This window comes from Vidua macroura, chromosome 3, assembly GCF_024509145.1.
Source record: "Vidua macroura isolate BioBank_ID:100142 chromosome 3, ASM2450914v1, whole genome shotgun sequence".
Taxonomy (NCBI): domain Eukaryota; kingdom Metazoa; phylum Chordata; class Aves; order Passeriformes; family Viduidae; genus Vidua; species Vidua macroura.
Genome location: NC_071573.1, coordinates 68,858,893 through 68,882,385, shown reverse-complemented (window position 1 = coordinate 68,882,385; position 23,493 = coordinate 68,858,893). Strand labels below are relative to the sequence as shown.

At 41.8% G+C, this 23,493-nt stretch overlaps 1 protein-coding gene across 4 annotated transcripts in view; it reads right to left on the bottom strand.

Moving 5' to 3' along the window:
* The window catches only part of FYN (FYN proto-oncogene, Src family tyrosine kinase), a 138,744-nt gene that overhangs the window by 76,188 nt on the left and 39,063 nt on the right, over nt 1–23,493 (bottom strand). For all 4 annotated transcript variants that reach the window (XM_053972860.1, XM_053972862.1, XM_053972863.1 and 1 more), the window contains exon 2: nt 1,841–1,911. The gene's annotated coding sequence lies outside the window, so the exon portion shown is untranslated. The remainder of the gene's footprint in view (nt 1–1,840; nt 1,912–23,493) is intronic.

The following is a 23,493-nucleotide window of genomic DNA, read 5'->3' as shown; positions in this document are numbered from 1 at the left end:
TTATTAAAGTCATCTGTGGAGACCAGGATGGCCTCAGCTGAAGCATCTTTGAGCGGAAATTAGAATACAACCATCCAACTACCAGGTTTGCTGATAAATTTCTTTTTACCTTGGTGTTACAAAGCATCACTATTTCCAAATAGTTCTCCTCTTTCACCTGTGAACTCTGTCATACCTCACACAAAGTTCAGCCAATCTGGAAGGAAGTACACTGGACAACTTTTAGGATCAAGTATCAGTACTACCACCAAAAAGGAAACTAGATATAGATCCTACCCTCTTTTGTAATAAAGTCACAAAGTTTTGTGGAAGTCATCACAAAGTTTTGTGGAAGTCACCACAAAATCTCACGGACTAATGAACTCATGCTCTGATCTGTGGCTCATCTGTGGCCCTACAACCAAATTCTAGCTAAAAAATTGTTTGTATTTCTCATAGGGATATAGATGCAAACTTATAACACACAATTGTCAGAAAAGCTGATCAGAAGAGAGAAAATAATTTAAAAGAATGAGCTGCAGTAGGGTTTACCCAGGTACAATTGGGCAGGACTTTTCATGTGTTTGGCCAGCTTCTTTGTGAATTTCTGGGCTTGACTATCCTATCTTTTCCTGTCTCTAAGAGTAAATGTTCTGCAAAAGGGTAAGTGATCTACATTTAAACATCTGCTAGCTAATCCAGATCTTTCTATATGATATAACAACATCTGGTGGTTTTTTAATGGTAGAAAAGAACAAGTGTTCTCACAGAGCCAGTCTTTAATTTTCAGTTTTCTACCCTGCAGGCTATCTGACTCTTAAGTCTTCTGCCAGTGGAGAATAAGCCAGTTTTCATCTGAAATCTGCACATTCTGCCTGAAGAAAAAGCACCAGCCCAATAGCCTGCTTGGCCAAGGGAAAGCAGGGACACAGTCTTCTGCTGACATGTTTCTTTTCCCTAGGGTGATTGATTGGTACTATCCAGAACTGTGTATATTGACAGTCTCCTAGAGAGAAAAGCAAAATGAGCCTATTAACCACTCCAGATCTGCTGCCTTTATTTTTTGCAGGTTGGAAGAGCTTTCTCTGAATTTCTTCCTTCTAGTTCGGACATGTCACTAATTACCTCCCACTCTTCTCTCTCTCCTTCTACTTCAGAGTGGTGCAGCTCAGCAGCACAGACACATGATGTGCCATATTTCCAGAGCACTGAGGACCAGAGAAGTCTGTTGGAGGCTGATGCCTCTGGAAGTGTTGCATACAGTACAGTCAGACAAGCAGAAAAGCTTGTCATCTGGTATGGAAAGGAGCAATAGGAAAACTGGTATAGCACACATTAACCATCTCCTGATCTCTCAGACACAAGCAAACCATCCTAGTTCCACATGGCAAGGGTGTCAGTCAGACATTCTGGGAAGAGATGGAAAGATTGTAGAGTGACTGGACACCTCCACCACTTTGGGAAATACGTACTCCCTCTGCATTACTTCTGCTCCTGATCTTTTATACAGCTAGCATGCTTTTTTTGTACCCCTTGTTTTATACTTAGGCCTTTTTATTTCTTCTACTCCAGGTTTCAGCTCAACCACTCTTCAGCAGAAGGGAACAGCTACAAACACAATAAGCAGATGCCACTGGAGCAAATGAAAACACATTCCTTGCCCTGAGGCCCAGCATGCTGTTCTCTGTCAATGCTTCTCATACTGTGAGTCTCCATACCAGAGAAAGAACACATACAATCAACTATATCTCTATATTTTCCAAAGCTAAAAAAAAAAAAAAAAATAAAACTGAAAAAAGCTAAAACAATCTTTCTGAAATTCTCGTTGAAAATCAAAATTGATCAAGACAGCAGCACTTACCACAATTTCCCCCCCAAACAGAGCAAGTTTACATTCACCACATTTCCTCACAAATGGCTCGAAAACATGCCCTGTAAAATAAGAGAGAAAGGGAGAAAAATAATAAGTGACTGGAACACCACAAATTATGTTACACTTTCTTCTCTCTCTACTAACATTTATCACCAACTTCCACCATTTTTCCTGATTTAGGGAATGAGGTAATTGGACCTGAACCTTCACAACTAATTATTGAATTCCACTAGTATTATGCAAAATATTAAAATAATTGCAGGACTCCCTCAGACTGCTCAGACACATCACTGTCACTGACATGATGGCTATTCAGACTTCAGGGAGACAAGGTCAACAACAAGAAATGCACAGCAGCACACAGCAAGTGTGCCAATTATTTTAGATCCAACCCTAAAAAAATTGGTTAACCCAGTATCTTTAAGTCATTTTGTTTTAACAAACTGGTTTTGGAATTGGATGCACGTAGGTTCATGACAGCCTCCTCGTTTGAAAACTACACAAAGGGAAAAAAGGGGTTGTGCCACACTTCATTTTTAGACTGTATTAATTACTTGGCATTCTCTAGGAGAACAAAGAGGGAGAAGAAGGAAGCCAACACAATATCCAGCTTGACACACACTAGGGCCCTTTTGAAGAAGATGGAGAGCAAAAGTGACAAATGCCATCATTTTGCCAACCCTGAGTAAATTTCAAATGACAGCTAAGCTTTATTTTCCCTTAAGGCGAAATCTTTGAAAGAATAACTCATGGAGCACAGACTAACAATGATGTTAAAACGTTTAGTTCGTAAACTCCTAGAAGATGGAGGAGGCAAGGATTCTGCTGGTGCTCCCGGTTGGGAGTGGTAACTGTGCAGCAAATGGAGAAGAACGTAACTTTCAGTGCTCAGGTGTCCACACCAGTGAAGCCAGACTAAATTAGAACTGCTTTTAAGTCCCATTCTCCCCCAAGTACATGGCTGAACTTTTCACCAGGGAGGTATCTGTGAAATTACTGCTGGCTGAGTAACTTCACAGCTATACACAGATGACTTGGAGCCCTGCACTACTGATCATGAAAACCTGCCTCAGCTGCAGAAACAGCAACTCTTGTGCCAGCACCTCTCCTGGGAGATGCTGTAGGCATAAACAGGAAACAAAAGGGGAATGGCTTCTTAAATCAAATTATTTTTACTGGTCATCATTACATAAAAAGTGGTTACGAAATTAAAAATTCTATTAAGGAATAGAAATTATATTCCTCTAAATATATTCCTCTAAATATTCCTCAAATAAATATTCCTCTAAAACACAGAAACTGAATCACACTGCTCTAACTCCCGATTAGCAAGTAGGCATCTGATATTATAAAGCTCCGACTTCATTTGAGTGGAAGGTTCAGGGTGGGGAGAAAAGAGAAGAAAAAACATCACTACAAATCAGAGGAGGCTGTTGTGAGAGATTTCAGGAACAGGTATTTTCTAACAGAAAAGAACAAACACAAGCATCTTCTCTGCTTTCTTTCTTTGTTTAGCAATTGAGAAATAGAGTGGTTATATCAAGGAATAAAGAAAAAAAAAATGAACACCCCCTCCTCTCCCATCACCTTTTGTACAGCTTGGCAAAGTTTATGAAAACACTGAAAAAAAAGTGGGTCTTAACTGCTTTGCTCAAACTCAGGGAAGGTGGTTATTATTCCAGCGCCATCTATTTCCCTCCCTAGCTTCCAGGCATTTGGCCTGGAAAGAAAACATCAAGTCAAGAAACTCTACTTCTGCCTCTGAACTAATTGGATAAAATCTGCATGCAGAAAAGTTAGAAGCTTAAGAAATGAGCCAGGTCCAAAACAATCCAATGGCACCTCAACTCCGGATTAGCTCATTATTTTCTTCTACACCATGAGACTGATTTAAAAATTTCCTCAGACGAGTGACAAATAAGGAAACTCTGTACTTCATGCTGCCGGTCTCAGGAATACGTGAAAGGCAAGGGCTGGCACCATTGCCAAAAGGGGCTGAACTCCCCCCAGCACTGGTATGGAGCTTCTGGATGCAGCCCTGGCAACGCTTCTTTCCTCTCTCCCTTCCTCCCTCACCCCAGCACAAATGCCTCTGCAGCAACCAGGATTAAACCAAACTGGGGAAATTCTTAAGACAAGTTTGCAAGTGACTGAATAAAAAAAAAAAAAAAATGAAATGAAATAAAATAAAATAAAATAAAATAAAATAATAGAAGAAGAAATAAAAAAGAAAAAGGCCTGTGCTGACTCTAGGGTAAAAGGAAGGAAAAGATGGAAAGGATGGACCAAGAGTACAGCTCCACTTGTAACATATAACATTCCCATGTTACAGGATGGGAATGCAGGTAGCTGCTTTAACACATGCCAAAGGAGTCTAGTCCAAGCCTTTCACTGAGACCATGTATGACAAAAACTAGCAAGAGGGCTAGGGAAAGGGGTGTCTTGTTAAATCTGAGGCAGACAAAATTTGCCACATCTCTAGTCTTGCAAGATTTTCAGAACTGTGGGGATGGCAGCTAGAAAGCTTGGGGAAGCATTTTGCTTGATTTTAGATGATGAAAAATGTGCTCTATCTATAACAAATAGAAGAGGAAACAAATGGTTTGTCCAACCAATATCCAAATGAAAGCTGTCCAAGCATTTCCTCCTACATGGTAAGATACAGAAAATCCTTAGCACACCAATGGACACAAAACATTGTGTTGAATCTCAGAGCGACATGATTTGAGACATTAAAGAAAAACAAAACACTTCTAGGGGATAATCAGAGTTATTATCTGCCAGGAACAGCCTTTTCCTGTAGACAGCATGAGCTTCAACAAACTGCCACCTTTTACCAAAAACCCATATTCCCCTCCTAGTGTTACATATATATCAGAGTGTATTTATGTAGCCTTGTGGAAAAGTCACTTTCTTTTGGTAAAGAAGTATTTTGTGAAACAATGTGGCAAGTAGCATAACTAGACATCATTTGTGTGTTTGGTTTCATGACATTGTCTGCTTCATAAGACAACCTCTATTTTCCCTCATCAGCTTTCAGATGTGTTTTTGTCAGTTCATACTGGGATCAGAATTAAGTTTATTACTACAGACAAAAGAGAAAACACTGAAAGCAGACATGGTAAGTACTTTTTCCTCAAGCCTGCACTCCCAAATCCATCAGCACTCACCAACTTCAAGGATCTTCGGATCAAGTGCATTGTGAATAATTCTAGATGGGAACCCACAAAACTCCTGATTGTTCATTGAAGCAAAAACTGTTCAGTGACAATTTACCCACCATTGAAAACAGATAATTACAAGACTGAAAGCATAAAACCAACCACACAGAGGGTGCTGGTCTGGTACATGTTGCAGTTCATACGAGTTTCACCCAGCTGGAGGAAGTGGCTGGTTGAAGTCATAAGTGGTCTTACATACTTTTCAAATGCCAGTAGATGCAATTGAATTTATGGTACTCAAACACAGAAGAAAATCTACATAATTGTGAACATCTGTCAGTTTTCTATTAGCAACATGATTCTGCTGCTGTTTTTTCAAACCTCAAGTAGAAGCAGGCATTCCTGGTGCTTGGGCTGCTATTTTACTTGGCAAAAATTGGGACGATTAAGTTTTTCATGCTGAACAGTTTACAAAGGAACATGTCTGGATCAGGATGTGTAACCAGTAAATGAGCTGGATCCACTTCGTAAAGAAAGTGTTGGTTAGTCTCTTCAGAGTAATAGCTTGCCTTTTTCATCTGTTTCAATGTTAGTCATACTTACGTTACACTACATCATAGCACGCAGATTTGGGGCCATGAATTGGTCCAGAAAGTTCCTTTCAGTAGTAGTTTACTAGGACTCTGCTCTAACAATCTCGAGTTACCCTTTACAGACTGGTTGAGGATTCTGTCACCCAGGACTCTGCTGACACTGCTATTTGAACAAATCTATGGAAGCACACATGTTCAGTTTTTAATAAGGTGCATGCAGCATTTTCCACCTCTTCCCACCACCTAAGATTTGTAACTCTAATAAAACCAAAAGCCAACCAACCAAAAAAAACTCCAACTGACCAAAACCAAGAAACCCCTTCTAGAAACAACACTGAACAGAAGGAGAAGAACAATCTCCTACATGCTGAATTTACACAGACAGTTTATAAAGGAACTGCAAATCTTAACTTACATAAAGTAATCCTTTACTGTGCAATGCCAGATTACATATAAAGAGCCCTTATCCTGTGAACATCTGAAAGCTTTCCAACAATAAAACATTTAAAGTTTAAGGGAAGCTTATAGGATTGTTCTTACACAGAGACAAAAGCCTCCCTGTTAGCCTGAAACCACCCCTTTTCTAAGTGAGGTCCCAGATAGCTGGCACATGATGTGAAAAAGCCTGGTCATCAACAGGTTTGGGGGGAGAGAGCTGAGGGCAGAAAGAAAGAGCTCCCAACAAAATTTGCTCTTGCAACAAGTCCAGACCCAACCCTGGAGAACAGCAAAGGGAAAAAAACACCAGCCACTAACACTATTAGAAGACTTAATAGTAAGACAATACTATTCTAGTGGTTTGTCCTCCCATGCAACAGTGTCAAAACTTGGAAAGAGGACTGTGGCTATGGGAGAGGCACTCTGCATTTTTTCATGTCAAAGTCACTGGATTTCTAAAACTGTTACTGGAAAGCTTCCGTACATGCAAGATGTAAATAAGGATAACTAGGTCCCTCTGTTAAAGGAGTCCAAAAGTAGTTTAGTAGTTTCAAAACAAGAATGTTTGTCTGCACCATAAAACTTGTTCCTGTCTAAAAACATGTCTGCCCTTTCCATTTGGAGCAGAAGGAACTCAGATGCAAAGTCACCACTGCAGTGACAACAAGTTTTAAGAAACAGGAAACGTGGGAGGAAAACACTGGGAAAACACAGAGGCTTTGCTCAAACTTTTTCTGATTTAATAAAATGGAGTTGTGAAGAGAAAGACACCCACAAACTGTGCTAAAGAGCAAAAGCTGAGCTGCTGTATTGACTTACCTTTAGCAGACGTGCTGCTGTCAGCTGTTCCCCATGTTCTGTGGCTCCCAGCCCTGCCAAAGCTGCTTCCTCTCCTTCACCCTGGGCTGTGCCCCTCACCCAGGCAGTTCAAGCCTCTCAATAATGCCAGATCAGTATTTGTGATATCAGTACCTTTCCCCTCTCTCTGCTTTCAAGCTGGATAAACTAAACAAAATTTTCATTCACAACTCCTTTTCCATGCATCAGCTTGGCTTTGTAACATGGCAGAGCTGAAAGCAGCATAAAGCTGGGATCTGGAAACATGGCACCATCCAACCAGCAACTCCCGCATGGAAAGCCCCAGTACAGGCAGAGAGTGTGGATGTGTACAGAGACCCAGCTGAGGCAGATGCAAAGAATCAAAAGATGCCAACAGCTTTAAGAAACCCTCAGTGGGACAGCCAGTGGTTAGGGTGAGCAAGTGGAGAATGGCACAGTGAAGCCACTGGCGACAGAAAGGCGATGGTGATGGCACTCATGGCCGATTCATAAATCCTACCCTTTGAAAGTGTTCTGAGAAGAACCCAAACCCTGTGGCACCCCATGTCATCTGCACTGCTGCAGAGAGGGAGGGAAGCAAGTGTGCAGCTCTGTGTGAACCAAAAGCCTCACACGAGGCCGTGCACAGCTCAGCCTCCCCCTGGAACTCCTGTCCCTGGGTCAGGAGGCCATGGGCAGCCACGGGAGCTGAGCAATCCATAGGGGAAGCTATTAGCACACTCAATACTGAGTAGGCACTCAGACTGAGAGTGTTACATATGAGGGGCATGTGATTGTAGCACTTCAGTTCTCAAAATAGTAGAAAAAATACTTCATTAATTACAGGAAGAGCACTTGCATTTCTCTTTGCAGAAAAATGAGAAGTACTATGCCCCAAACAATTTTTCAAAAAATAAATGAATGGAGACCATAGTCCTAAAAATAGACTGAACTCTCTATTCCTCTGAGCTGGCTCCTAGAAATGCTGCTGGGCATCTCTGGAGCTGAGGGAAGGCTCAGGCAGACAGTGATGCAGGGACATGGTGGCTAGAGCCAGTGCTGCATCCCTTTCCCAGACCCTCTGCCTGCTTATCCTTACCTGCCCAGTGTCCCAGTGGCATCAGTGAAACACTTCTGTGGCCAGAAATAAGTACTCACATCATTATGAAAGTTAAAAAATACAGCAGGGGGGAAAAAAAACCATACATAATGCAAGGTTTCAGAAGCTTTTGCTTTAATAATTGATTTTCCAGTTTGTTTCATAGAAGAAAATGCCTTTCTTCTAAAGATACAGCATTGACCCAGAAGGACCTTTAGCAGAAACTGGCTAAAGAGTGTATTTACAAACCTTCTGCAGAAGCAGTAAAGGCCGTTTAGAAGTGCAATTACATTGCAATGCAAATTTAGGTTTTTTTGTATAGAAAAATTTGCTTTTATATGCAATTGTTATTATAAACAAATTCGCCCTTCCCCTTAAGAGAGAATCTTAGTTATACAATAAATATTTTTGTGCTTTGATCAGTGCGCAAGGTTTTAATTAAGGACGTTTTTTCCATGACATACAATGAACACATACACAGAGAATACATATAGAATATATATGCTAGTGTTGCAATATTACAGTGCCCATCCTGTCAGCCATTCCCATTATGGAAGAAATCATTAAAAATACACACATGGGAACACACAGACTCAACGTCCTGGCAAATTTACTTTGAGGCTTTAAAGGTTAAAAGAATTCAGCACAAGCATCTCTTAGGACAAATTGGGGCTGTTTACTAAGGACTTCTTGTAGTTCAGTCAATACATGGATTTAGCTAATTTTAAGTGAGCCAAATAATACTTATATCTTGTACATGTAATACTTTAATGGCTGGATTGCTTCCTATTCTGGTTTCACAACTGCTGTAATTCCAACTTGTCGGAGAGTGAAAAGAAAGCATGGAGGGGCAGGCAAGGCGAGTCTTTGCAGAAGATACTCAACCTACATGTGTCACACTTCCTGATGTGCAATATAAAAATGTTAAAAAGAGGCTGAAATTCTGCAAGAATGGGCTATTTGTAAACCTATTTCTGTATCAAAGAAGGCCTGTGATGTGAAAAGTAAACAGTGTAAGAAAAGAATATAGCAACACGATTAGAAACAAACAATGAGAATGCTGCACTGTAAACTAATTATTAACTACAACAAGCTGAAAATAAACTGTTTCCTTTTTGCCATGTTCACTTTAATCTTCTGAGAGGCAGGAAGGGGGAAGACAGGAGGAGGCAGCGGTTTCAGACTTGTGGAGCTTATCAAATCCCAGATCAGATGATTAGAGCACAACTAAAAACAAAACATCCTCTCTCCCCACCTCTCTCCCTCCCCAGAAAGGAAGCACAGCCTTTAGGACCAATCTGCAGTGTTTGTTTGCTGCTCTTGAAGGGATTACTCTGGAGAGCATTTTTCTTAAGCTGTTTTTATCTCTTTCTGGAAGTTTCAAAATAAACAAGAGTACTGGAAACAGAAGAACAAAAAACTTGACTTTATGGTTTATTTTTTTTTAATAGTGAGACAAGTAAAGAAAATAAATAAGGTCCATCATTGTCACATAAGACAAAATGGAAGAGAATATAACCTTGAAATCTGAGAAGCATTGCAAAACCTAGGAAAAATCACACCAATGGGCTGAGAATGGGGATAAGTGGAAAAAATAAAAAAAAAAAAAAGAGGACTGTCCCTCATGCTACTTCACTGATTATTTATTTACTTACTTTAATGATGAGACTTTATGTTGTTGGGTTCTATATTCAGGAAATAACATGAATAAATACATAAATAAATAAAAGGACCAACCACAAAAATTACTGTATTTTGACTATTTGCCTTCAAAAAACACCTTAAACAACTACCCCTGCTCTTTAGTGGCTTCTAAAAATTACTCTCCCATAGTGCAAACAGGAAATTAAATTCTCAGGACAACACACTAGAACTATGAATGAAAAGATTTTGCACTGATGTAATGCTTCAGCCTTAAGCTCTAGATCAAGTCTTTATTCTTTCACACTGCCCTTAAAGACAACAGGTTTTCCCTCAGAAAGCAAGTGTCCCAGTATGAACCAGAAAAATACAAAGTTCATGTAATTCAGGATTGTACAACATTAATATAAACCTCTTTGCAGTGCAGAAGCCACACAAAACCATTTATTTTGCTGAAATAGTCTAAGGATTTAAAATGTCATTACTATTCAGTATAACCTCCCTACTTTTTTTTTGTTTGTTTTGTTTTGTTTTTTTTTTGTTTTTCAAGATTAAGCAAATGCCTGATCAGTGGAACTAATGAAAGGGAATTTCCAGCTCATCTGGACTTGTGATGCTAACTTTACAATGAGAGTCCTTCCCACATTGCATCCTGGTGCTCTTGGCTCTCCCATAGCCCCAGATGCATTTACAGTACCCAGTCACATTTACTGCACAAGCCCTGCTGCATCCACTGCTCAGCTGCTCCAGGGGTGTCTGCAGCACCCTGCTCCTGCTGCCACCATGCCCAGCCCATGTCCCTGCTGCAGCTAGAGAAAGAGAGAAAGAGTTCTTCCTGGAGAAAGAGCTGGGAAGTCAAATGCTGCTCCTGAAGGCCCCTCCCTGGCTGGAGACAGCCTGAAAACTTATAAAGAGGAGGACTAGTGTACAAACACACTGAGTTACAGCCTAACCCCCACTTCCTCAGGAAACTGGGCTAAAAGATCTGTTTTTTCTCTTGCTATGCCCCTCTCTTACACCACCAACTATGCAGATGCAGCTTTAAAAAAAAAAAAAAAAAAAGAGTCACATAGACATAAGGCTTAAGGGCCTATATCCCCATACAGCATCTGGATTTCTGTCTCAGACATGTTTCAGAAGTGTCACTGATTTCCTATTTAATATTCATGCTTTATAGCTGCACAAAGCCAGCCTCTGCACAAAGAGTGATATATTACTCTCCTATCCTCCAAGAAGATCCTTAATGAGGATATTCTGGTTTCTTGATATTCAACGGAGGCCTTCTGTTGGTATCAGCAGATCAGCATACACTCGAACGCACGGCACACAGACAAGGAGACGTCAACTCTGCCTATTAAAACAGAGCTACAGGAGTAAAAAGGACCTTGAATGACCACCCAGGTGGCTTCCCTGCTCAAGGCAGGAACAACTATACTTATGTTATTCTTTTTATTAGGTCACCTGACCTAGCTGGGGAAAAAGAGATGTGCTTTGAGATTCACAGTCCCTTCCTGAGCCTGAAACCTCTCCCCTGTGTTACCCTGGTCCAGCCCTCAGACATGCCAGTTGGTCTGGTAAGATCTCTGCCTGCAAGCCCTGCCTTCCTTCCATTGCCATGGTTACAACGCTGCTATTACCGTGCATGTTGAGCCTATTTTTAAAAGCCTGCAGTGACAGGAGATGCTGGTTAAGGCCTTAATCTCAATAAGGTCTAAAATTACAATGAGTGCTTACTACTTGTGCAAGTGCTGCACTCTGAAAGCTGAAGATGGGTGGTGAGCTGCTCTGCATTGCCTGCATCCCAGACAAAAAAAGAACATTTTAAGGGAGAGACCTAAAGGACAAGAAGAAAGTAGTCCTGCTGATATTAACTGGGTGAGTTAGGTCAGCAGAAAATCTGTAATGACATGTCAGAAAGCAACTCGTGCACTGGAGGAGACAGGCATCACAGGAGGCTGGAGGAGAAAGATGCCCTCTTGGAGGTGGCTGACAGATGGGAATAGAGAGGAAGGGAGGGTCTTTGGTGATAAAGATAGGCATCTTGTGCTGAATGATGACATCAGTAGAGGAGTACGTAGGGAAGGTTATACTGCTAAAAAATGAGGAAATGGAACAAATTTCTTTAGTGAAGACATTCTGGACAGATGGAATTACAATCTGAAGGTGCCAGAGAAAATGATGTTGCAGTAATTCATGATGAGTGCTTAGATGTGAATTTCAACTGTGTGGGGTGGATAGCACAGGGCATTTATAAAGAGACTGTATGCAAGAAGAATCTTTGCCGATCTCAGAGCAAAGACACGGGGAACTAGGAGGAGGACAGATTTTGGCCTGGTTGAGGGACACTGATGCTGTCCATGGCAACAGCAGTGTGAGATAATGGGGAGAGTTGCAGGTGGAGGGAGGAAGGGAGGTATCAATGGATATCTGTTTAGTCATGCTGAATGAGACTTGATGGCTTGGTATCCACAAAGAAGTGAAAAAAGACTGATTGAGGTTATAATAAGCTTGCATGAGGAGAGAGAGAACTAGTTTTATGTTGCAGTCTTAACAACTTTATATATCTACGTATCTATGACTCTGGTGATTATATATATGTGTGTGTGTGTGTGTGTGTTGTGTGTAAATACATATTTGTATAGACATAAATTTGCATATATACATGTAATAGGTCTGTATGGAAAGGAATCAGAGATACAGCTGTAGTTAGAATAGGAGAAGAGAAAGAACACATCTCTGTACTCCCTGACCAAAAACAGAAGTGGAAAAAGGTCTTTCTCCTTTTTCTTTTTTTGTAGCATTGGTAACAAAGCATGTAGTAGCAAAATTCTTGCCTGCTAACCCCCTGGAAAGTTTAAACAGTCAAAAAAAAAAAGAAAAAAAAAATAGCACCAGGACTGCATCGTGCAGCTCAACAAATCCTTCCACATTCGGAGGGCAGGTGTCCCATGCACCCACACTGTCACACACCTCAGAGGATGTGTGAACAGCTACTGGCCCTGTCAGCAGTGGCTTATCTGATACAACACCCCTTACAGCACGGGAGAGGCGTATTTTGGCCCAGTGATGGATGTGTGTGTAGCCATGTGTCAAATCTGCCAGCATGCTGAGTGCTGGAAACAAATGGCACTTTCAGAGCAGCGCATCTGGGTCACTGCCTGCTCTCGCTGTGCCTGTGAGGACTGTGGGGAAGAACAGTGCAGCAGGGAGAAGCAGGCTGTGGATTTAAGGAGCTGGGCTGGCAGGTAGTATCTAGGCCACTGTTTGTAAACAGGATACCCTCATGCTGGAACAACAGAAGTGGCTTTTTGGTACTGTAAGGATAAGTCTTTTGCCCCCCTATGTGATGAGGTGACACTGGTTTATTTTCTTCCTACTCTCAGTTTTGCAGGTATAACCCAAATAATAAACCCACATTCAATGTTTCTCCCATCTCGAGAAAAATAGACTGTAAATCACTGAGAAATAACACACAGAAAGTACTCACAGGCTCCGCTTTTTAGTGCTGTAACTAGTTTGGACTCACGCATTTAGGAAATGTCACATTTGATTTTGACCTGGAATCAAGTTCACTCCGCCTCGCTGAAGCACAAGACACCCCATTCATGCAGTGCCTGGAGCACAGCCTCCAGCTGCAGAATGTGGGTTACCAAAGCAGGAGACATCTGAGAAGGAGCATTCAGAGCAGCACGTGTGCCACTTTCAGCCGTGAACGCATTTGATTATGAACTCCACAAAATGCATGAATGGTACAGGCTGACGGTACAATCCCTGGAAGTACATATCCATAACAATCCTATGGAAAAAAGAGGGATGCACGCCTGAGAGCAACAAAGAGATGAGACCTTTTTTTCTGCTTTCTTTTGAATATGCAAGCCAGCTAATTAATTTCCCCGCCAAAAAACCATTTGCACAATCTGGGAGCTACTGTAAGGGCCAGTTGTGAAGATTTCAACAGTAAACACCATCATCAGCAGCTAATCAATAGTCCTATTTTAAACCTAAACTGTACGTGACAAGAACATCAGGTTCCTTTTTCTCGCATATGCTTTTACATCAAATGACAAATTGTCCATAGAGTTTGGGATCACAACAGTCCCACAAAGCCATTGGCACCGCAGCTGGACAGTCTGTGCAGAAATGCTACCTGGCATGTCAAGATGCCCTGCTCACCACACACTGCAGTTTTCACCTTGGATAGCAACCAGTGTATTTGGTCTGCTTCCTCTCCCCATGCTGCACACTTGCCCATCCACTGCTTACTGCACTTCCAACCCACCCCCACAGACAGAGAGCAACAAGTACTTTGAAACACCTCATGCATGGAAGGGTATCAAGAAAGGGAACCGTATTTGACCTTGTCATACAGGTTTATGGGGAGTGAGAACAGCACTCTTCACAAGCAGATGGATACATTTAAAAAAAGAGGACAAAAAGTAAGAGAGAGACTGGTTCCTCATAAACACGTGTGTTTTATCAACTGCCTGAACACCAAAGCACTTCCCTTTTCTGGACAGACACCTCTGGGTCACATCTTTCAGCTCCATGAAAATTTCAACAGCTCATTGGCTTCCCCCAAGAGGGGGAAGGGATGTGGACTGAGCATCAGATAGTCAAATGCAGAAATGGATTTAAATGGAAAATGAAAATCTTCTCCCAAAGAGAGGGCTTCCAGTACCAGGACTATGTAAAAGGAAGAAAATAACAAGCTGAAGAGTGACAGATTCATATCATACAGCCAGGACCATTTATGTCCATAGAGTTTTCACTGCATGAGCAGTAAGAGAAGACATTTTCCTCCTAGGCAGTCCTCTAGGATTCACAGTGGAGCAATTACAAGCTTCCTAAAAGCTCTGCAAAGCTTTCAAGGCTTGCAGTAGCTAGCTACAGCTTATGACCCAGACTTGGTGCAAGCATTAGTAGAGAGCAGAGCAGTAGAAAATATTGCAGCCTAGTTGAAGGTTTCAAAACCGATGTATGTGGACTTCAGCAAGTCCTGCCCTACTTGCCTTAAAAATGTCCAGTGGTCCTTTCGGTATCAGTAATGTAAAAAATTAACACTGTAACAGGCTTGTTTAGGAAGACTGACTCATTTACTCCATCAAAAAAACAGCGTTGCCCTGCAAGTCTCAGGCCTACCTCTCATTTCGTGGGGGGAAGCACCAGCACGTACAAAGTAACAAGGATATACAAAGCATTTTGTAGGCTTGGAATAAAACCCCATTTGTAGGATTCACAAAAAGAATTTATGTTAACAGAGTAAGCTATTTATAGCAACTCTCCATAGAAATGAACTGTCTCTTGGTTCCTGTCCTTGTGAAATGCAGCTTTTTAGCCAGAGAAACCCTCTCTTTACTCTAAAAGCGTGGGTGAAGGGGGGCACGGGGAAAGGGAAGCTACTCTCTGACATACACCCTGCTGGCTCCAGTTATACTGGAGATAAGGTCTTCCTGTGCTGTGGCACAAAAGGAACTGATGGCCTGAGCCCAGTGCAGTCACAGCACCCTTCCCCAGCCCCCTCAGCTGTGCAGCAGGAGTGAGAGAGCTGCCTGTGCCATGGCCTGTTGCTCACAGCTCTGAGCTGTGCCTCATGGACACACAGGATCAAGGAGGACTGCTCTTTCCCATGTTCCTCAAGCCCTGAATGTTTAATTACAGGCTCTTAGGCAGCCTTAATCCAAGTATACCTAAGGAAGATTACAGTTCCTTGAAAGAGCACAGGGACAAACTAGGAGGGAGAGAACTCCCCAGCCAGCCCTTCAGAACATGCCAAACCAGAGCAACATGTACATATCCTCACATTTCTTACACATTCTGATCATACACAGCCAGCCAGCTAGAAACATTCCTGTATCCACACCTCATCACATTAGCAAAATCACTACACCAAGTCTCACCTATTTGTTACAAATGACCCAGATCCACAGTCTGCTTACCATGCAAGCTTAATTAATTATTTCTGCCAGTTTGCTCAGACAAGAAGCAAAGAACTGCAGGCACAAGTTTGCTGACACCAGGTTGTGTGGGGCAGTCGACATGCTGGAGGGAAGGAGTGTCATCCAGAGGGACCTTAGGAGGTTTGAGAGGTGGGACCGTGCAAACCTCATGACATTCTACAAGGCCAAGTGCAATCAGGGTCAGGGCAATCTCAAATACAAATACAGGGCTGATGGAAAATTGATCAAGAGCATCCCTGAGGAGGAGGACCTGGGGGTGCTGGTGGATGAGAAGCTCAACATGACCTGGCCCTATACGCTCACAGCCCTGAGAGCCAACTCTGTCCTGGGCTGCATCCAAAGCAGCATGGCCAGGCAGGAGATTCTGCCCCTCTACTCTGCTCTTGTGAGACCCCACCTGGAATGCTTCATGTGCTCTGGGGCCCCAGACATGGGAAGGATGCAGAGGTTCTGCAGTGAGTTCAGAGGAGGCCATGAAGATGCTCAGAGGGTTGGAACACCTCTCCTATGTACATAGGCTAGGAGAGCTGGAGTTGTTCAGCCTGAAGAAGAGAAGGCTCCAGGGAGACCTTATTCACCTCCCAGTACCAAAAAGGGGGCTGCAAGAGAGCTGGAGAGAGACTTTCTACAAAGGAATGTAGTGATAGGACAAGGGGAAATGGCTTTAAACTAAGAGTAGGTTTAAATGAGTTATAAGGAAGAAATTCTTTACTCAGAGGTGGTGAGACACTGGAACAGGTTGCCCAGAGAAGCTGTGGATGTCACATCCCAGGAATTTTGAAGGCCAAGTTGGATGTGGCTCTGAGCAATCTGGTCTTGTGGAAGGTGTCCCTGCCCTTGACAGAGTGGTTGGAACGAAATGATCTTTAAGGTCCCTTCCAACCCAAACCATTCTATGATTCCATTAATCACTCCCCCCACCCTACCCCCCACCCTGTTTCGGGGAAAAACAAAAAAACAAAAAAACAACAAAACACCAAAAGGTAGCAGATTTGCTGTTTCAAAATACAAAAATAGTAGATGAATAAATCAGAAACTAAAACATGTACACGCAGACAAATCCCTAATTTCTTTTAAGTACTTACATAAAATAAGATGCAATTGATTTCTATATCCCTATCAGTAAGGGTTCTGTTGTTGGGCTTTTATATCTCAAGATCAGTGCTATCTGGCCAATAAACTAGACCGTGGTGTTCAGAGATTACACTTGAGACTGACTTAGAAAAGAGAAAATAATGAAAAAAGTATTTTTAACCTACAAAAGGTTTTTACATTTTGGCAAAAGCATTATTTCAGACTAAAATAACATCACTTTTCCCAGTTGGGACCCTACATATCCTCACTATCCCCCACCCTTTGCAAACTTTAGAGAGAACACAGGCTCTCCCTGCGTACTTTCATCACTAAATCTAATCCATCAACAACTCTGTAATAAAACATCTCATAGATGGTTCCCTCACACTGCTTCCTTTCAGTATCTCCTGCTGACACTCTTAGTTGGTTTATAAAAAGGCATATCTTAAATCAAATTATTGTACCAATAATCTTAAATTAGACTAATGGGAACTCTGAACTGAAAATAAAGCTCTAAAAGCTATAGGGTATACATATATCATGAGACTTTATTAAACTATAAATCTGTTGATTACAATCTTATTTTGTAAAGACAGAATTATCTTAAGCCAATTTGTTGCCGAACATAATAGCATTTGGTGTCTATAATGAAAATTAGATTATATCAGGCTAAGTTTGTTTTTAATTTTTGATTAACAGAATTAGACACAATGAACACAAAGTGTTCACACACATGAAATAATGAAATGCAATACGTTTTCTTTTCATTTCCATTCCCATTTGGTACTCCCTGAGTTCTTGCTTCACAGTACCAAAAATATTGTTTGAAAAGAGAAAATTCGCCTTCTGTATTTCACAAAGAGTTTGATTACACTGATACATGACATCACTTATTGAAAATGTATACTTCCAAGACAAATCAGAAGCGATGATGAAGATAAGGCCTGAGCTGTCCTCATCCCTTAGATGCAGAGGCTGTTCTGCTGCAATTCTCCATTTACCTCAGTTCACCTGATTTTCCTGTTGGTTACATTGCACTGATCACTGAATCTTTGAGACATGGGGGTTTAATATCAATCACTCCAAAATGTTTTGGTTTAAATGATGGAACAGTGATGGGTGAGCAACACAGGAGAGCACGTGTGAGCAGGAACTTCAGAGGTTGGCTGTGTCACCCCAGAAGTCCTGTCTTGAACCGCAGCCTGGAAGGAAAAGCAAAGCGCACACAGTTTTTACACCCTTGCACTCAACAAAAGTAGAAAGGTACACCCACGAAAATGTAAGCTAAAATGTAAGTGATATTTTCTTCTGCCGACAACTCTGAGTTCTTCAGACTTCCAGATCACTGATTCAGAGACTTTGCACCAACTTATTCGTTGATGACTGACCAAATCACAAACCTCTGTGTGAAAAACATTGTGCAACCTTCTACACAGTCATTTCACCACCCTCATCTTTCTTCACAACAAGACCTGGGTGATATGGTTGTGTTCATATCGTCCCTAGCTCTTGGTCATGGTGGCACTCAGCTTCCTTTGGGAGGAAATTAATGAAAAATTTGCTCTGCCTCAAGTCATGTTTTTTATATATGGACTGTTTGGGAGGATTGTGAGGACACTGAAGTGATGGTGGTGTGCAGCCAAAGCTGCCTTTAAGCTTTTGCTCTGCCTCCTCAGCCCTTCCATGATGATTCAATTTCTTTGCAGTGGCTGGAAATTAACTGCAAAATAAGAAAGTTTTCCTTCTGGCAACCGGTATTTTTAATTCTCTCTGTCCAGTGTCATAGGCAAGGAAGGAAAGAGAACGGAAGGGAAAGGAGATCCCACATACTTAAGTTATTTTTTTAGATTTGCTGCAAATATTCAGAGGTCTCAATTGTCCTGTTACCCGGACAGTAAATAGCAGTAGTGACGCACTCCAAGAAAGTATCCCCCAAGCCTACTCCAAACAACAAAAATAACTTCTGCCAGCACCAACTGTCATATGTTAAAACTCCACGCTATTCTTGGAGCAGATGCAGGCTCAGGAATTTTTCTTTCTTTCTTTTTTTTTTTAAGCAAAGTAATTTCAAACCAGCGCAACCAACACATGTGATGTGTGTGATGGTTTTGGCAGCCGCTAATTTTCTAAATGATAATTACTGGCAGTTTATCAGCCGTAGCAGTTTGAGACAGGCAGTTTGACAATGTTAACGGACGCTGCTGAACCAAAATACAGTTCCCACGGGCTCTCTCACACATTTTTTCCTTCTTGCTGGTTGAAGAATTTCAAGTGCTCAGCTATGATCTGGCAAATCCTTACCCTGTACTGGTTCTCAGAGCACTGCGAGCAGGGCTCTATTAAATCTCCACAGCATACACCATTAAATTTTTTTTTTACAATGTATTAATTGTACCCCTTCTGACACATGACTGCAAATAGCTCTGGCAAACAACTGCACCTCAATGAATAAAAAGTTTGTTTGAGCAAAGAGGAATTGGAGTTGCTTGGCACTGAAGATGAATATAGCAAAGCTCCAGCTGACACATCTTGCATAGACTGTCTCTTGCACTTATATGCAACACACAGCAAAACCTTGCTTGAAACTTTGGATTTAAAAGACCAAGATTTCTGGGCAAACTGAAGTATTAGCCTCTTCAGACTCTGAATTTATCCTATTAGCCCTTTGCCAGTCAAGTGACTTCACAAAAGAACTTTTACAAGTTCTACTTTTGACTCTAGCAGATGCAAAATTTTTATTAAATATACATTACCAGAATACTAGCAAGAAAAAAGAAAAGATAAATTTTATAATTTTTTTTAAATCCTGAAAGCTGATTTTCCATGTTGCATTAGAAAGCTGTAACTCTATACTTTAGACTTGGGTGATTTGAGAAAATTAAGTCACAGGTACTAAATCTCTGGAATGTCACAGTGCCATGCCCACTTTCAGCCAAACCTTCAGTGCTCCTGATGTTTTTTGCTTTTGCAAAGCCCACTTCATGTCATTAAGTGTCTACACAATACAAACAGTCATCAGCTGTGTGTGGCCTTCCCCTCTTGCAGGTTTTTATACCTTCTGTCCTATAGAATGTCTAATGATAATCTCTCTGGGCCAACAATTTAAAAGGCTTAGCCACAGAGAAGAAATGTGCTTTTTGTCATCATTCTGCATCCAGAACTCACCATTCTCACCGACAGGGATTTTATGGAGTAGGATCTTCACAAGGGCAAGGTGAGATGCTTTACATCAAAAGGATCAACATCACTAAGGACTCCTACTGTGGCAGCTTTGCATTGTTCTTCTCATCCTTCTAATTTTCAATGGGAAAATTCCCACTCATTTCTGTAGAAGCATGCTCCTTCAGACAGGGAAAAAAACCAGAAAGCATGTACAACTGCTTCTGTAAAATGTTAGTTCCTTTTCAGGGAGCAGCAGAATCCACCACAAATGTTGCATTCACAAAATCACAAGTATTCTCCCCTAACATAAAGTACAATGCCTTAGTGAAAATGAAGGACTTTGGAAAGATAAAAGGGACAAATAAACCATTTAACCTTTTTGTTTGAAAAACCTCAGACAGGAACGGGAACCTTTCATTTAAACTTTACACTACTACAGTGGCCTGAATCCCAAGGCAAAGCAAACACCTGAAAGAGGCAGAAAAAGAGCCTAAAACCCTGAACATAAGCAAACCCCTGAATATATTGGAGAAGTAAACTCAGGTGCTTCTCCAGATGACCCCCTTCATTCCCTCTCTGCCAGGGAGCTGCTCTCCAGCTCTGAAGCCAGAGAGCACCCTAGCACGTCTACGCCCAGCTGGGGAATACCCCTTGCCCATCAGCACCGCTGCTCAGAGCATGGCTGATGTATGAGATGAAAGCAGGACCTGTGGCCCCATGCACACAGCCCTGGGGCAAGTCCCAAAGCTTTCAGCAGGGACTGCAGTCAGGTAGCCCAGCCTCAGCCTCTTATGCCCACCTGAGAGTTCCCTTCAGAGGGCAGAGACTCATTTTGGAGGGTGCTTAGAAAAAAAAGTATGCAAAGCATCATCTTTGTCTAGCTACAAAACCCCAAACTGTGGAAGGCAGGTTGACAGCAGATCAAATATTCATCCCTGTGTAGGAACCTCAGAAGAACTCTTAAACTGTGGAGAAAGTGGTGAGGGGAAAACACCTACTTCCTTCTGCCTAATAGTGGTGCAAGGAAGTCCTTTACAGAAGGTGAAAGAAATGTAATGCACCTCAATGCCAGGCAATGCTGCTCTGTTACTGGAAGAATTTTTCAGGACAGTGAAGAAGGTCTGGAGTGGGTATGGGGACGAAGATATCCCCACAAAAAAATCCCCCACCAACGCTCCTCCCTCTCACAGTGACAAAAGCAGCTTGGCACTGGTAGCATCTACTCTCCAATCTGCACAATGCCCTCCTGGTGGGGGGCAGGGTGGCACCACTCACAGCAGGTGTAAAACCAAAAGATCAAAAATGTACCAGGGGTTCAAGTTCTGGAAACACCAAAGCAAGCCTCTACTTTGGGAGATGGGAGGGACGTTCTACAGAGCCCCTCCACTGCTGCACACCTCGTAGCCAAGACTCCAAGGGTAGTCTTAGGGTATCTGTGTGCACATGCCCTGAACAGTCCTAAGGCAGAACCTCACCCAGACTCTGGTCAGGCAGAATGGGGAGACAGAGCCCCACAGGCTTCTATAAGAGCTGTGGCGAGCAATTGTCTGAAGAGAAAGCATCATCTGCTTCATGCCACCATTTTCCTCCAGCTAAGTACTTATTCCTGCTACAAAGTCACTACTCACTTCTTCAGAAGAGTAAGTGATTTCTGAGGGGGGAGCATCTGGCAAATCCCTCTGGACTACATCCCTCTGGAGGGGTGAATGCTGATGCAGGCTGTGTCAGCTGCAAGTCCCCTGTGCAAACACGAGTGACCAGTGCTAGAAGTGGCTTCTCACCTTATTTCTCTGCAGAGGCAGGTGACTGCACAAGGGTTTGAGAGGAAGCCTGTGTTCTTATTGAGGCAGACCTTGGTTTCACTTTCTGTTCCATTCTCCAGGCTTCTGGGCAATAACTAGGGAGAACTTCACATCGGGGTAGTAAAAAGCAGTCTAACAATTTTGTTGCTTCCCTTTAACTTGCGCACTCTTCTCTATCATCTCCCTTCACATGGAAAGATTGTTTGTAGCTTTCTCAGCTGTGACAAATTGTGAAGAAAATCATGGTGACTGTTAAAAGATTTAGGGGGAGAATCCCAAAAATGGTATTTAGGAAACTGGCTTCTAAATTCTATTCAATATAAGTTTAAATCCATAAGGATCACCTTGACTTTAGCTTTAGAACTTTAACAAGGTAGCCAACAACATTTTCATTAATCACCTGTTCCTTCAACTTTATGCTTTTACTTCCATGAAGAAGAAGGTGGCAAAATAACTACAACATGCTTCTTATTTAAATAAAATAAGCGAAAGTCTGTGGTGTGCACAAGCAACTGAGCATGAAGGATTTAAAATACTTTGCACTGATATTTCTGAATGCAATCTGCATTAGAATCACCCACCCAAACAGCTAAACATAACTGCAAACAGCCATTAGATATATGCCTGCATGTAAAACACAAGCTTTTTAAAATTGTAACCTGATTTACATGGGTGACCACACAACTCTCAGATTGTGAAATATCTGTGTCAGTATGATTTCTCTTCCCCTTTAAGCTTATCTCCTTTCAGCTCTCTGTAGCTGTGATTTGTCATGTGTGCTTGGGAGAGGAAGGTAAGTTGATAACAGTAATGTAGCAGCAAGGTCAGTGGATGCATTTATTAGTCTCTGTGGTCACCCTCCATGTTCTTCAATGCACCCAAAAAGAACATCCTCTGGCTTCACCATGCAGAGCATACAAACCAAAGTCAGGTTGTACATGAACAGACTTCTGCAACCAGTGTGGACGGCAACTCATTGAACAATTCCTCACCCATTTTAGAGTGGGGAATTTAGATGCCAGAGACAGGAACTGCAAGTTATCAGTGAACTTTCTGAGAAAGAAAAAAGGTAAGTTTCCTTCCTGGCAAGTGTAAAGACCTTGATAAACTGACCAACACTTCTCCAGGAGAAAAAGGGAGCAATGAGGAACAATACCCAGTCCCCTCACAGAGACTATGTGGTATCTGAGATTGGCCTACTGCCAATTTCCCCAACAGTGCATTCACAGTGGAGAAAGAGGGAGAATAGCCCAGGGTTCACCAAGGATGCTAGCAACTTCAGCAAAAGAATGCTCTCTTACCTGTGATTCAGTAAGTTGGGCCAGATATCTCATGAAAGAAAAGACTTTACACTTTCAAAAGCTTTACTGTAGTGTTGTTCCATGGGAGATTTGTATTGACACCAAAATACCCCTAGAAGCCTAAGCATCAACCCATGACATTGTTCCTAACAGAAAAGTGTCCCAAAAAGAAAAATAATTCATTGAGTACCCAAAGAATCTACTGCAGCTCCCAAAACCAAGACTGGAAAAGGGCAAATAATTAAGGATTTCACACATGTCCTTTTCCTCATCTGTACATGAGATAATAAAAGCTCAAGGCTTCAGTGTGCAGAATTAAAAATACAACAACCCCAAAACTATTCACTCTATATATCCTGGGGAAACAGCACTTGCACAATTTAAAATTGCTGGTCTAATGCTTCTTCAAAACCTCAAATGGAAAAATGATGAGTATCTCCTAATAAAATCCCACATAAAAAGCAGGACTCTATTCCAAGCTAGCAAAGTATACTCAGTCTACAAAGCACTCCAAGGTCTATGCAAATAAGGAGTTGAACATTATACAAAACAGTTCTAAAAGACTAAAATAAGTAGGCTTCCTAAATGACAATT